The sequence below is a fragment of the Polyodon spathula genome, chromosome 13 (genome assembly GCF_017654505.1).
Source record: "Polyodon spathula isolate WHYD16114869_AA chromosome 13, ASM1765450v1, whole genome shotgun sequence".
Taxonomy (NCBI): domain Eukaryota; kingdom Metazoa; phylum Chordata; class Actinopteri; order Acipenseriformes; family Polyodontidae; genus Polyodon; species Polyodon spathula.
In genome coordinates, this window is record NC_054546.1 from 44,213,355 (window position 1) to 44,230,006 (window position 16,652).

A 16,652-nucleotide genomic window follows, 5' to 3' on the forward strand; every position below is an offset into this window, starting at 1 on the left:
CTTTTAATAACTGGACTTCAAGCTCTGAATAAGATCTAGAAAACACCCAGTTAATTAATAAACTTAAAGAAGACTCAAAGATTGTTTAAAAGACATTAAAATACAAAAAACTAGACTACCTGGGATTGGTATTAAAGAAGAGGACAACTAACGAGTTAAAGACTCAATTAATGGACTGGACTGACCTGCATCAACTGCGGAACAAACTGAGAATTCTCAAATTAAACTAAAGGATAGAAAGGGTTACAGAAACTATACTTGGGGAATGAAATACATATATTTGCAGAAAAGTTGATAGTGGTGTAACGTAAAAGGGTGTGCGTTATATTTAGTTCTTACAAAAAGAAAAGATGGTTTTAATCTTCCATGACAGTGAATTGCAAGGCAATCTATGAACTTGAATAAGTGACGCTGAATTTTATTTTCCTTAAAGAACAGATGAATGGGTGTTAAAATGTTTGTGCCATGACTAATTAAAAGGATTTTATACACACACACACACACAGACTCACATTCACTCAAACAATTATCCTGCTTGCACATTCATGTTATATTTACTGACTAAATAGAATTAATCTTACAGAATAGACACATTATAGCCAGTTGATGTATTGCTTTCACTTGTAATTGACATTTACACTGAGATTCTGCCTAACCAGTATTTCTTACTGAGATTAATGTGCAGACTTACAAGATTTTGACATTAACCTTTCCTGCTTTTGTACTGTATTTTATTAATAAACTTTAACTAAGATAGAACAGCATTGCAGGTTTTATTGTGCAATCATTTCCTCGCGATCTTGAGCTCGTTTGGGAGAAATGTGTAACTAAGCATGCCAACTGAATGAAACCGCTACACGCACTCATTATCTTCAGTGGGTATCTAAGCACCCATTCCCTCCTACAGTTTCATCATCTGTTCTACAAGATAATCAGACACAGCTTTACTGATTGCAAGACCCAGTCGATCCCACGAAGCAAAGCCCTTTACACACTGCCACCAAGGCAAAACAACAACTGCACACACAATGTTAATCTGCAAGCGCACTTTAATTTCTAAATGTAGTCCTACATCTTCAAGAGACCGACACATACACACACGGGCACACACACAGACAGGCACACAGACGCTGAATTTTGAGCCCCAGTGTGAAACACAGAAAAAAGCTTCTCTCGGTTCGGTGAGCTGTGATCTTCACGACAATGTCTTTGATTACATTGGGCTTTGTGTACTGTGTGACAAACATGCTTCAGGAAGCCAATTAAGAAGTCCTTTTCATAAACTGCTTTTTATTATTATAATCAAAGGGAAATAAATCGAAGCCTGTTTAAACAGGGGAAACCCCCCCCCCCCCCCCCCAAAAAAAACAAACAATCCGCACCTGATTTTGGAAGCTGCTCCTTAACGAGCTTGCAGGCGCATACAGATTTCCTTTCTTCTTATCTGCTGGCCTGGCCTGATCTCCACAGGGAGTTCTGCCGAGTGCTACTAAAAAATGAGAGACAAGACCAACACCCCATCACAGCAGTGACCAGGATTCAGCAGCTTTCCACACAGTCCCCAACTGCTGCTTCACTCTGTGGGGAATCAGTAATGCAGAGCAAAGGGGATTCTTGTTTTCATTGGTCTAATCCATGTATTTAATTCCTTGCTGGTACTGTACAGTCTTCGGTTAAACCACATGTCAATCCAACAACTGGTTTTCATTCGAAACAGAACTCAAATTAGCCAGAGGAGTGTTTTAAAACCTGGTTCAAGACACTTTCTGCCAAGCCTGGGTTCTATGCTAGCTAGGCACATGGGTCACGGTCTAGTCTGGTTAAAGAAAACCACACCCTAAACAAGCAGAAAGAGGATTTTGAGAGAAGCCAGCTCACAAACTCAGAGCATGGGCTGAGCGTTTCAAAGGAAATGCTACTGTGTGCCCCAACTGACAAACCATCAATCAGTTCGCTGCGTTACGCATATGTGCCGTGTCTATTACTGTATCAATTCCACAGCCTGCACAGCACCAGCACTTCAGGTTGTATACGGACAACTTCCAGAAACATCAGGGTGCATCAGGGGAGTGGTTACTTCCTGGTTTCAGCTGAGACATTACTGAACCAGCGAGAGTGAATTCATCATCATGAACACTTGCTGTGCAGGCTAGAGAATGAATCACTCAGGCGCACACAGAAACGACTAACCTTTTCCATTCCACTGTAAGGGCCAAGCCTGGGCTGTGAAACAGCTGCTACTGGAATAACTCGTTTTAACATTACAACATTAATGGTGACCTTAAAGGGAAATATGAAATGTGACTATGTACACCACTGGACTGCACAAAGGGAGTGTCTTCACACTGTGAAGGATATGAAAGGGTACAGCTTTGACCCTGTACATGTGGTAGGAACTTGCACTTGGCACAAGTAGACGTTATTGGAAGCAGCTGCAGATGTAATGCAAGTTCTAAGAAATGTTTTTCGCTGCATTCCTTGCAGGTTTAGCAAGAACTTGTTTATGCAACAGAAAGAATGGTTCCAAGGAGGAGAAACAAGGTTATCGGTGCTTAGCAAGTGCTGAGCCACTGAATTATTATTTAGTCATTTGGCAGATGCTTTTAGCCAAAGTGACTTACAGAGACTAGGGGGTGAACTGTGTATCAACAACTGATAATGACAATGACTCTCTGCTAATCAGCTCAGGGCATGCAGTAGTGTGTTAGCTTAACCTTAGTTTGTAAATTAGTATTCAAAAGGACGGGTATGTGGACATCAATGCACTACTTGGGGAATTCTGATCTAGAGGACGAGAAAGAGTGTCCGGTGTGCAGGTAGACCGGACCCATCTATTGCTGTTACTATAAAATAGGTGACTAATATAACCTGTTTCAGAATATATTGGCTGTAACTGCTTGTTTGTACATTACTATGTACAATGTAATGAGTATTGTTTAATTAACTGCTTAATTCAATATATTTTGAATAATACTTGTCATTGTTCTCACTATTGTTTAACACCTATATACAAAGGATAAAGACATAATTGTTAATACCACAACCCACTCCTGGTACCAACAACCTCCATGTAACCTGTGCTGCTTAACAACTGAATCATTCACAGTACCTGCCAGTCCTGAAACTTACTGGCACTCCCAGCTTTACTGCCCTCATTTAATCCCTCTGTGCTCAGCTCCTCTAGGGTATCTAGCAAAGGGAGGGAGGGATGAATGGGATGAATCAATATCCAAGCCTATTGGACCTGTATGACTGGTATTAATGTTCAGTTCAACTTGAACTTGCAAGTGAAATATGTTTAGTGGTCAGTCTCGCCTGGGCAGTAGAGCAAATCAACATCACAGGCAGAATCCCCAAACTATTCAGCACAGCCAGTGTCCCTGGCGTTAAGACTGCAAGCCCCGAATTGCACCGATTCCTGACATTGCAAGACGTCCCTGCAAGCTAATCACAAGTTTGGCTGCTTTGTGTATTCTAAACCACACAGCATTTACTGTTCTGAAAAGGATCCGAGCGGTCTCAAGGACAAGTCAAAGGAAGATCAGAATATAACAGAAGATTAAAATTCTGCAACAAATCGCAAAGATTGTGGCTTCAGTAAAGCACAACAGAGGTGGTCAAAAGAAGGAGGCTGAGGATGATTCATTTTCAAAATGCAATCAAATCTCTCCACCTTTCTCGAATTTTGGATGCTTCTAGACAGGGTACCTCCCAACCTATGAGCCTGACCCCAGCAGGTGTGTCTCCCAGGTACTTTGAGCTAACAAGAGGAACCCCACTAACTGAGCCTGCAACACTGCAAGCTCATTGAAGATCACACTATAGCAGAGGGGACAACACGCTTTACAAATATAACAAAGATGGAACACACACCTCTTAATTAAAAAACAGTTTAACCTGCAGCCTGCCGGAGAGCATTGGTGACACTAGCTTCGGGGTCCGTTATACTGGAAGCAGTTCTATTCAGTCTTTAAACATGCGATTATTCATGCATTAACAATTTGAGTTTATGATTAAGAAGAAAACACGGAACAGCAAGTGTTTCAAATAATTTTTGGCCAAATAATGCTAACAACAAATACTGCACAACCATTCCCTCGTTTTCAACCATTCCAGTATATAAATACGCATCCTGCTTTTTCTCATTTTTGGATAGAAAGCAGCACACCGTTTTAATTCATACAGCAGAGGGTAATTGCTTTTCATCAACTTCAGTCTCCAATTAATTTCATGAGTCTTCCTCTCCTTTCTCAAATGCACAAACCCGCTGCACTGAAAGAATCCATTCCCAACACAAGAGGCTTGTTGCTAGGGAGCTGACGTCACTGCCTTGTGGCTTTTGCTAGTGCTTTGTTTCCACATGTGAACGCCTTGTCAGCTACAATCAAAACCGCTTCAGCAAGCAGATATTTAATTGCTTTGTGTTATTGTGCAATACGTGAGTACATGATAACAGTACGATATTAATGCTTTGTTTTTTATTGTTTTGTATATTGTTGTTTGTGATGTGCAGTATGAAATAAAACGAACAGTAAGTCTAAGTGCCTATGTATATTGCAGCCAAGGCATATGCAGTTAGACAGTAAAAATGGGGAGCCAACTCCAGGACCGTGATATATCCAAATCCGCAGTGTAGCAAGGGGCGATATAACAACACACACACGCACGGGTGAATGCTATATTTGCATCCTAAGTCATTCGAAAAAAAGGCATAATACCACAGTAGTGACGTCAAAAAATGACAATTCTTCTAGAGGAAAATATACTTGAACTTTGACCAATTCAGCTCCTCGAGACCATCACTTTCAATTCAAAAACAAAATGTCTCGTTTTCAATCACTCGACACACCCACAGTACAGCAATGTTCATTAATGATCAACAAATTTAGAATACGTTCATAATAATAATAATAATAAAGCTGGTACATTCATATCTCAGAGAAACTGGAGAGGAACAGGAAATTAAAGCAAATAAAGCTGAAGCGCAACAGATAACGGACACAGAGCATCTGTACAGTAGTGAAACACTGCATTTAAAAAAAAACAACTGTACTGCTGAACCTCGTCTTCTCTAATATTAGCATCACAAGGCTATCCGTGTATTATAAAAAATAATAGCTGGGCCTCTTCAGTGAGTTACAGGAAAACAATTCCATCTCAGGTTTCTGTGACAGTTTATAAATTACTTGTCCTTTGGTCTCGTAATTTATGACATCACAGAAACCCTAGATGGAATTATTTTCCTGTAACTCGCTGAAGCCCATACCTAAAATATTACCGATTCAGCCGAGTCTAATCAAGGAGCAGCACAAACCCACCCTGTGTCTAACCCTGGCCCGTGCACTTTTAGTTTTAAAAAGCAATGTCACAGCAGTCAGGCCTGAGCTCTGTTTCTGCATTGCGGATTTGGGTTTCATTACTGTTTCAGCTTTCTCGTTCCTCTTCCCTGGTGCTCACAAGTTCTGTTCAATTTCTTTTTTTCTATTTTCAGCAGTCTGTGTTTGCAGTTTAACAGAGTTATTAACCCTGTTGGTCCCGTTCATCAGATACCAATAAGAAACTTTCATGGGACAGCAAGGTTGAATGAGTCGTAGCAGAACCAAAGACAAAGCCTAATGTTTATTACTCTGTACAGAGCACTGTGTGTGTGTGTGTGTGTGTGTGTGTGTTACACCACCTGTCAGACTTTAACCAGCACACTGGAAATAGGATTTCATTCACTTTCTGCATTAACTGACCCCTACAAATGAGCCCGCACATGCATCTTAAAAGGGTGATGAAACACAAGGCAACTTTTAACCCAAGTTAAAGGCAGGGGACATTTTCCATAGGCCTGCTTTAAAACAGTTTCACTTCTGTGGCTGTTCTTTTCAAGCCGATTGGCAGCTTGGACGCTAACCATATCTGATCTTACCTGAGGATGTGGCTTCTGCAGATAAGCCTGACAGCGAGACACTGTTGCACTGCACCACCCCTCTTACGCAAGCACTGTGAATGCAAAGCGCTGTGACATTTACCACAGTTGAGACCCATTTCCCTAGCAACACTCGGAGAGGGGAGCGCTGCACAAGTGTAGTTTTTGAAAATACAGCAACCTGCAGCTGCTTCTTCACACATTACTGCTTAGCCAGGTCTTCAAAGAGCACACAGAGGGGCCAGTGAGGTGTTAACAAAGGAATGATCCTGAAGTGTTACTACCTGCTGGAGCTCAGCTCTCCAATACAGAGGCTTTGAGCAACACCCCCCAAATACAGAAATACTTTCATATTCATCCAGTCGTGAAACTGGAAATAACATCCATAACATATTACACCAGTCACTTAAACAGCAGCTAGCTTCTGACCATCTACAAAGATCTCAGAACAGTAAAAAGAAACCATACAACAACAACTCAGTTTACAAAGACCACGCATTCAAATATTTGTGTGTTCCTGGTGTTAATAGATAAAAGCAATAGTGTATGTGGGCTATGCAAAGCCCTGTTTTCATGGGATACAGCAAATAGGAATTTGTTCGCAATGCATGTCAAATTATTCATGCAACATCTCATTGGCAGCATGCAGCAAGCATCACTGAAGCATCACCACCCTGGGATATGTGTTGAAGTTAACCAGAACACTATTAAAAATACAACTAAATAAAATAACCGCAAAAAGTACAAACATTTTAAAAGCAGAATGAAGAGAAAACTGGATGAGAGAGGCAGCAGTAAAATCGCTGCAGTAGATTTTCCCTGAGGAACCATTTCTAAAGAGAGCCATTTCCAATCTAGAGTGATGCAAAAACCCAACTACCAGCAGTACAACAGACTGTCATTTAGTGAAAACTGACAAATAGCCCTTTTTAGGTATTTTTTTAAAATGCTTAAAATAAACATATTAAATGCTACAGAAAGGTAAAAACGCATGCACCAATCAGCAGCTACACTGACATCTGTGTCACCTAACGGAAGCACCAAAAGTTTTTTTGCTCGTTTGATTAGGCGCTTCAGATGACCACCGTCCCAAAAAAAGGTTTGTTTTTTTTGTGCACCTCGGAGGACGGATCCTGATACGGACTGGAGCTCCTCCTGACTATAGACTGCTGACTGAGTTCTTCCGCTAAGGACACGTGCCGTTCCTGACACTGAGGATGTCCTAAAATGGACACCGTACAATTGAGCCAGGAACCAGGAAAGCAGGGTCTCCCTCACGTGCATTTATTTATTTATTTTGAAAATCACCTGCGTCACACTAAAAAGGAGTCAAATACAGAACAGCCAAGACTTACGCTGAACAAAGAGCACTGTCTCACGCTCCAGATCTAGCGGCAGCAAAGCTGCTCTCACACAGCCTCTCCACACAGAACACCTGCAAACAAGCACTAAAACCAGACGTGTAGGTGTGCTGGTTATCAACAAAAACAACTAAATATCAAAGACAGAGTGGCACTCACGATTCGTTTCCCCTCCCCCCCTTGTGCAAATATTCAGCGACGGCACCTCAGTCCACTCAGTCCACTCCAGCAGGAAGTGCAGAATCCTTGGTGCCGATCCTCTCCAGGTCCGTCATTAATGCGACGCAAGGTCCTTGAATCGCAGCACAACAAAATGTTCTTCTCCACCCCCAACCCCATTCAATGGCTCAGGCTTACCAGCGATTTGGTTCAAGAGGCACACATGCCACAATCTGAAGTGCTGCTGACTTCACAGTGGGAGACAGACTGACAGTTCACAAAGAGATGGCATTTTGGAAATTAACCAACTAAAACGGACTATTAAGCAAAAGCCCATTTAAAAGCGACGTGGCTAAGCACTTAAGCTTTTTCTAATATTTCATCCTCTTCAGCCAGCTGGTAATTATTACTGGCCATGCAACGCTGCAGTATAGACTGATGACACCGTTTCAAATCACAAAATGTGCCTTTTATAAATGCAGAGACAGGCACTAATTTTATTTGTTTTGTGTTACCTTGAAGTGGAAATGTTTAACCCTGGAATGGTATCAGCATCTGATGGCCACTCCCTGTTCTACACGTACCCAATCATGTGACTTTTCCCCAGGATTACTGAATGTGACTATAGGGCAGGGGTGTCCAGTCCAAGTCCTGGAGGGTCATTCCACTCTATCTTTAATTCCAGAATGAACTGCTGCAGGTCTGGATGGGGGTTTAATAGGTTCAATTAAACAATATACAGCAGAACAGGGTTGGAACAAAGCCCAGGGGTGGAAGGGCAAACTTTGGCAACCCCTGATATGGGGCGATAAGGTCAATATTGTCCTTTACATGCAGATTTTACTGGAAATGACAGAAGCCGTCATTGCAGTGCTAAGAATCAAAACGCTGTTGGAAGAGAGGAGTGCTCATCCTGTTTCGATTGTGCAACACCAAGACATAGGGTAGTAAAGGAGCCGCTTCTACCTCATTTCCACTGCATACACACTCCTGCCAGGCATTACTTATAACATTATACTGCAGTAGAAAATTACACCATATGGAGAAATCTCTGTGGTTTCATAGCCAAAGGGACAGAAACCCACTCTAGTGTAGGTGAAACTGGAGAGCCATCATACACTTCTAACAGGCGGACGAAACGTGGTCCAACTGATGGCATTTACACTGTATTAAACCTGGCTTCATTACGGTTCTGATAGACTTTATCACCAGCCTCTTTATTATGACAGTATGTTACTGTACTTTAATGAACGGGACCTTTGATAATGTCTGACCTTTGTGTTTATTCAGCTCCCAGCTGACCACATCTGAAAGTCACAGCTGCTCTCCTCAGCAATTTAATACTAAAACTTTAACTCGGACCTTGTGCTGCTCCCTTTGGAGCAAGCAATAGAACTCTATAGACGTGTAACACCACCATACCTGCAATGCACACAACATGCAATAGAACTCTATAGACGTGTAACACCACCACACATGCAACATACACACACACACACACACACACACACACACACACACACAACATGCAACAGAACTCTATAGACGTTTCACTGTCGTAACTGGAACACACAGAATAATAAAAGCACTGCTTAATCTGAGATGCAGTCAGTGCCACAGAGACTACAGAGTACAGTACAGACTGCTGCACAGCATTACATTCTCATTGCACTGGTACTGTCCTTGTCTTTGGCTAATGGAAGGTCTTTTGTTTGTCTGGTAAACATTTGGATCAGGTGTCACAGCATTGGGATGTCTTACATGCACGGATTACATTTAATATCAAGCACTGGCTACAGATATTATTCAAGTTGTGCTCCTGATTCAACATGAAGGGTGCGTGATTATAGCAACACTAACTCATTTCAGCAACTTGCTATTTAAAAAAAAAAAAAACACAACTTGACATGTCCTGTCAATACACTGCTTTTGCATGCTTTAACTTAAATAATGAAACAATGCCCACTAAACAGTGGTGCCCAGGGGCTGCTGCGATACTTCTCAGCAGCGACTCACTAGGCCTTTATTTTTGTATTTATGGATTCTTATTTTTAGTTATTTCAGCATTTCTCATTTTCACACTGTAAGCTGTCGCCCTGTTCTGCTGCAGGACCCTGATCAGAGAGGCGGTGCTCTTCCTCAGCAGCACACAATCCCTTCCTCTTTCTCAATCATGCAAACTGCGAGGCCTGCCTCAGACACAGCTGGATCTCAATCAGCAATCCCACAACATTCCTCCCTCCCTGACAGAGATACCCATCTGCACTGCTCCCTGATTCTGTGCTAACACATTTCCCAGGTCCCATGCACATAGGAACCTGTAAAGTGCAGTGCAGAACAGTACAGTGTCGTCGCCCCCCGCCCAAACCAGACTACTCCTGACATCACCACTCTGTAAACCTAAACACCACCCCCTCACAAACAAGATCACTTCCCCTTTTCAATAACTGCACAAAAGTGACACGCTCTCAGTGCGGAAGTGCATCGTCATTTAAAAAGCAAGAGCTTACATAAAAAAAAAAAAAAAAAGATAGAACTAACTGATTACAGAGACAAACGGTCACTGCTTGTCTTTACGAGATGTAAATGAATGACTCCTACAAAAAGACTGCTAGTTTTGTAACATTGACAGCTGCACTGCTTCAGGAAAACCTCATTGTCTATAATAGTGGGAAATATACAGTGATGTTCTGGATGCTCATATATTTATTTTATAATGGCAATACATCGCTGTACAAGTGAATGTTGAAAAGGCCTATTATTAGAGCCAGCGATGCACAAACTCCTTCATCACCTTCTGATTTCCTTCCGCAGTGATGGAGTCTGGAGAGCATCACGCATTCCGTCTGGGTTCAAACAACGGCAGAGATCACTGCAGCCGACGAGCACCGTCACTAATCCGAGGCAACGGCAGAGATCACTGCAGCCGACGAGCACCGTCACTAATCCGAGGCAACGGCAGAGATCACTGCGGCCGACGAGCACCGTCACTAATCCGAGGCAACGGCAGAGATCACTGCGGCCGACGAGCACCGTCACTAACCCGAGGCAACGGCAGAGATCACTGCGGCCGACGAGCACCGTCACTAATCCGAGGCAACGGCAGAGATCACTGCGGCCGACGAGCACCGTCACTAATCCGAGGTAACGGCAGAGATCACTGCGGCCGACGAGCACCGTCACTAATCCGAGGCAACGGCAGAGATCACTGCGGCCGACGAGCACCGTCACTAATCCGAGGCAACGGCAGAGATCACTGCGGCCGACGAGCACCGTCACTAATCCGAGGCAACGGCAGAGATCACTGCGGCCGACGAGCACCGTCACTAATCCGAGGCAACGGCAGAGATCACTGCGGCCGACGAGCACCGTCACTAATCCGAGGCAACGGCAGAGATCACTGCGGCCGACGAGCACCGTCACTAATCCGAGGCAACGGCAGAGATCACTGCGGCCGACGAGCACCGTCACTAATCCGAGGCAACGGCAGAGATCACTGCGGCCGACGAGCACCGTCACTAATCCGAGGCAACGGCAGAGATCACTGCGGCCGACGAGCACCGTCACTAATCCGAGGCAACGGCAGAGATCACTGCGGCCGACGAGCACCGTCACTAATCCGAGGCAACGGCAGAGATCACTGCGGCCGACGAGCACCGTCACTAATCCGAGGCAACGGCAGAGATCACTGCGGCCGACGAGCACCGTCACTAATCCGAGGTAACGGCAGAGATCACTGCGGCCGACGAGCACCGTCACTAATCCGAGGTAACGGCAGAGATCACTGCGGCCGACGAGCACCGTCACTAATCCGAGGTAACGGCAGAGATCACTGCGGCCGACGAGCACCGTCACTAATCCGAGGCAACGGCAGAGATCACTGCGGCCGACGAGCACCGTCACTAATCCGAGGCAACGGCAGAGATCACTGCGGCCGACGAGCACCGTCACTAATCCGAGGCAACGGCAGAGATCACTGCGGCCGACGAGCACCGTCACTAATCCGAGGCAACGGCAGAGATCACTGCGGCCGACGAGCACCGTCACTAATCCGAGGCAACAGCATGGATTAATGCTCTGTTTTTATTTCAAAGCTATGGAAAAGATGGGCTTTTTCCCCCCACTGTTGATCAATCTGCGACAAATTACCTCATGAACATGTGCAGCAGCTTGTTTTCTACATTATGAGAGCGCAGACCAGCGTTCTCCGGGGGCAAGCCTAAAACAACACTGGAGAAGACGTTATCCCAAATGTTTGCCTTCTTTTTGAGGTGCGATTTCTTGCAGGAAATGACAACTCCACCGCTTGCCAGCTCAGTCTAATCTCCCCTAGGTTTACCCCTGCCCCCACAAAGATTCACTTTCAACATTTATTATTGAATTACCATGGCTTTCCAATTAACTAATCCACAAAAATAACTGTAGCAGAGACTGGAGGGGTTTTAATGAGTCCTTCAGGGAGGAGAGAGGAAACTTGTTACCTGGGTTCAGTCAAGCCCATCTTAATAATGCCAGCTGCTGCAGGTGAAGGGAGACCAGGCAAGCTGCACATTTAGGGAATTTTAACAGATGAATGTTCCTCTGGTAAGGGCTCAAAGGAAGTAAAAGGGCCAACAGTCTGGCCTGGGTTAAGAACTGAGCATGACTTGCATCAAACATTAACTAGCTTTCTAAACCTTGAAACCGACACAGATAAACCAAAATGAGCTTCAAACCCAGGACAAACAGCAGCACACACCAGAACTGCCAAAACCATGCCTCTCCACCCTGTCCAGCTCTGAGCTGGAACAGCATTCGAAGAGGTCGTTTATAACCTCCTACTGCTGCAATGAACACAGGGGCATGCTTACTGAGCTCTTAAGAGTGAGCAGAAAGCAGGTTCTACTAGAGAGGAAGCTGCTCCAAACCTGACTGCTAATCTTGGGAAATGTACAAAAACAGACAGCAGCCATTGTGATTCTGGGTTAATTGTACAGGAAAGCTGATATTGCACCACTAAAACTAACCACGAAACATACAAACAAAAAGAGTTGGGAAGACAATACATCAAACACTTTCCAAGATGAATGTATTGCAAGCGGAGACGGGATTATTCCAAAATGACGCAGGGTAAGGGGTCTGCGAATCGCTCTTTATTACCTATGAATAATGCAACAGCACAACACCCAGAGCTTTTCACACATTTTCTGGAGTGTTTAGATTCATCCATTTTAGTTGGACTGGAAACATCCCTACAAGAATCAACTAAGTAAATAACTAGACAATCAACCAGGGACTACAAATTAAGAATCAATCTTTTTGTACAAAAGTCACTAAAGGTTTTTTTAGCAGATGGATGCATTATGCAAGAGAGCATTAGTCATGTGGATAATTGCCAATTGCCATAATCAGGTGCAGACTTCTGTATAAATAATATAAAGTTATGCCAGTTCATGACATTAAGACTAGGGGTGGAACAATTCACTGTGTAGTGTGTGTTTAGAAGATCATAACCAACATCAAGAGAATGAAAGGAACAACATCCAGGACTCTATTAACAGTGCTGGCCAGGCAGCAAAAAGAAGGAGGTCATGATTGTTGGGGACTCCATATTGAGAAACTGGACCCCCTTACTACAACAGTGTGCTGCCTTCCAGGAGCCTTTGTCACGCACATCACTGAGAACGTGGACAGGCTCCTAGAACGAACAGGAGAAGACCCGGTAGTAGTCATCCACATCGGTACATTGGAAGAGACAGACCAAAATACCTGCAAAACAAATTCAGAGAGCTAGGAAGGAAATTAAAAGACAAGACAAGGTATTTTCTGGGATACTGCCAGCACCTTGCAAAGGAGCATACAGACAGCTGGAAATACATAATCAAAATGCATGGCTGAATTCATGATGCACACAGGAAGGCTTCACCTATCCTGAAATTGAAATGGTGTAAAATGACAAATGGCTGCTTCTTAAAGCAATTTGTCAAGGCACTGACTAGAGAGGAGACATGCCTTGATTTAGTCTTTTCAAATAATGAAGACAGAATAACTAAAACAGAGGTCAGAGAACCACTGGCAAACTCAGATCACAACATGGTCTCATCTGAAGTGCTTTTTAAAACCCCAAAAGTAATGACTAAATCTAAGGTTTACAATTTTAGAAAGGCAAACTATGAAGGTATGAAACAGAGACTAACACAAGTATATTGGAGTAAAATACAGAAAACATCCACGGAAAAAGGATGGCTGTTTTTTTTTTTTAAATGTAGAAGTGCAAAACAATTGCATCCCAAAAGTAGACACATCTAAATCTAAAACAAAATGGTTTAATAGATCAATTTAAAAAAAATATATATTCAAAGGCATTTTACAGAGCATTTAAAAGGGACTGCAAATGCAAGTCAAAAAGGCAGTTAGAAAGGCCAAGAGAGAGAGAGATAGAAATAAACATTGCAAAGGGGGCTAAAACCAATTCCAAAAATGTTTTTCCAATATTATAACAGCAACAGAATATTTAAAGAGGGGGTAAAATGTCTAAGAGCTACAAATGGCAAAATTATGGATGAGAAAAGAAAACAGCAAATATATTAAATGATTACTTTTTCATAAGTTTTTACAAAGGAGGATACGGACAACATGCCCCACATGTCAACCTGTTCCTATCTAATTTTAAATAACTTTAGCATAACCGAGGCTGAAGTGTTAAAGGGACTAGGAGCTCTTAAACAAATCCCCAAGGCAGGTGAGATCCTCCCAATAGTACTCAAAGAAATTATTTACAAACCACTAACCAAGATCATGCAACAGTCTCTTGACATAGGGGTTGTACCGACTGGAGTATTGCAAACTTAATACCGGTCCACAAAAAGGGAGAGAAAACCGAACCAGGTAACTACAGACCAATAAGCCTGACTTCTATTATACGTAAACTATAATAAGATCTTAAATGGAAAATTACCTATATGGTAACAGTATCCTGGGAGACAGTCAGCATGGTTTTAGGAAAGGGAGATCGTGTCTAACTAACCTGCTTGACTTTTTTGAGGATGCAACATCGATAATGGATCATTGCAAAGCATATGACATGGTTTATTTATATTTCCAGAAAGCTTTTGACAAAGTCCTGCATAAAAGATTAATTCTCAAACTGAACACAGTAGGGATTCAATGAAATGTATGTAAATGGATTAGGGAGTGGTTAACATGTAGAAAACAGAAAGTACTGATTAGATGAGAAACCTCAGAATGGAGCGAGGTAACCAGAGGAGCACCACAGGGATCAGTATTAGGTCGCAATCTACATTAATGACTTAGACTGGTATAGTTAGCAAACTTGTTAAATCTGCAGATGACACAAAAATAGGAGAAGAAGTGGCAAACACTGATGCAGAAGCAAATGTCATTCAAAATTATCTACACATGGCAAATTACATTTACTGGAGAAAGTGTAAGGTACTGCACACAGGAAATAAAAATGTGCTTGCAGGAGGAATCTATGAAAAAGACCTAGGAGTTTATGTTGACTCAGAAATGTCTTCATCTAGACAATGTGGGGAAGCTATAAAAAAGGCCAACTAGATGCTTGGATATATAGTGAAAAGTGAAATATATATATAGTGAAAAGAGAGAGAGAGAGAGAGGGTGATTGAGTGGGTGAGAGCGAGAGGGAGTTTTGGTGGTTGGCACCTGAAAACAGTGCCCATATAAAGTGTACACTGAACTTCAATAACTTCCTGCTTTTAGAAACTATGGGATCAAGTTAAAAGCAAAAGACTTGTTACTTGATGAGAATCGAGCCAGCTTTCAGAGGCAATGTGCTAGGCCAGTGTGTCAACCTCCAGGCGGCCCTCCCTCCCTCCCTCCTTCAACAGGGTTTGACTACTGGGCTGCTAGCCAAGCTGGCTGGAGCAGCTCCCGTCAGTCACTGACAGCCAGACTCTTGGGCTCAGGGTCTGGGCTCGGGGGGGGGGGGCGGGTCACAATGGAAAGGTCTTCCCGGACTCCAGGAAAAGAAGACAGGAGGAGGAAGAGTGGAGTGCCCAGCCCAGCCCAGCACAATGACGGCTGGAGTCTCTCGATTGTTCTCACCCTATCTGTGCCGTCTGTATGGGGCCTGGTGGAGGAAGAGCCTGGAATGTGATATGCCTGAAACACAGCGAGCCAACTTTATTTTTCATTGTTTGGTTTGTTTTTTAGTCCAAAAGGATGAGGTGTGATTCAACTAGATTAAATATCTGGTTAGCAACATCTAAAAACAAAAAAATAAAAAAATGTGAAAATAAACCACCTGGCAAAGCATTTGTGCATGTCAACACATTGTTCTTGCCCTCAATCACCCCTGTTGAGAGTAAATTACAAAACCGCACCCTACTGTGAACTGGAAGTCTTTACAGTAATAAATAGAGAGAAAAAGAAATAATGGAGAGTAAACCGTTTCAAACAAATATTTGAAGAGTAAACCGGTGTTTGAATGTGTTCTGACTGGAAGTGAAACCACAGGCAAGTAACGTAAATAGAAACAGTGAGCATTCACAGCAGAATTCAGAAGCAGTAATATAGGAACATGCTTTACCATCAGTGACATTTCAGACTCACTGAAAATAACCTTCAGAGTACCGGACAGCTGCACAACACCAACCTGCCGGCAGAGTACCGGACAGCTGCGCAACACCAACCTGCCGGCAGAGTACCGGACAGCTGCACAACACCAACCTGCCGGCAGAGTACCGGACAGCTGCACAACACCAACCTGCCGGCAGAGTACCGGACAGCTGCACAACACCAACCTGCCGGCAGAGTACCGGACAGCTGCACAACACTAACCTGCCGGCAGAGTACCGGACAGCTGCGCAACACCAACCTGCCGGCAGAGTACCGGACAGTGCAGCTGTGCCTTGCTTTCGTTTTGAGTTAATGCTACACACAAACACTAACAGACAGAAGCGCAAAAACATTTCAAAGTTCAGATATTTCCACTGTCTTGGCAGGTTGTTGACTGTTGTGGCCATTACCTTGACCTTGAAGAGCACTAACCTAGCCTACATGTACAAACAGTGCCCGAGTCTAGAGCTCTAACCTAGCCTACATGTACAAACAGTGTCCGAGTCTAGAGCTCTAACCTAGCCTACATGTACAAACAGTGCCCGAGTCTAGAGCTCTAACCTAGCCTACATGTACAAACAGTGCCCGAGTCTAGAGCTCTAACCTAGCCTACATGTACAAACAGTGCCCAAGTATGG

At 43.4% G+C, this 16,652-nt stretch overlaps 1 protein-coding gene across 7 annotated transcripts in view; it reads right to left on the minus strand.

Moving 5' to 3' along the window:
• The window catches only part of LOC121325516 (adenylate cyclase type 2-like), a 51,123-nt gene that overhangs the window by 32,344 nt on the left and 2,127 nt on the right, over positions 1-16,652 (minus strand). The window contains exon 1 of one of the 7 annotated variants that reach the window (XM_041268063.1): positions 7,633-7,815. The exons of the other annotated variants lie outside the window; for them this stretch is intronic. The gene's annotated coding sequence lies outside the window, so the exon portion shown is untranslated. Of the gene's footprint in view, positions 1-7,632; positions 7,816-16,652 lie in introns of those variants that run through there. 7 annotated transcript variants of the gene reach the window in all.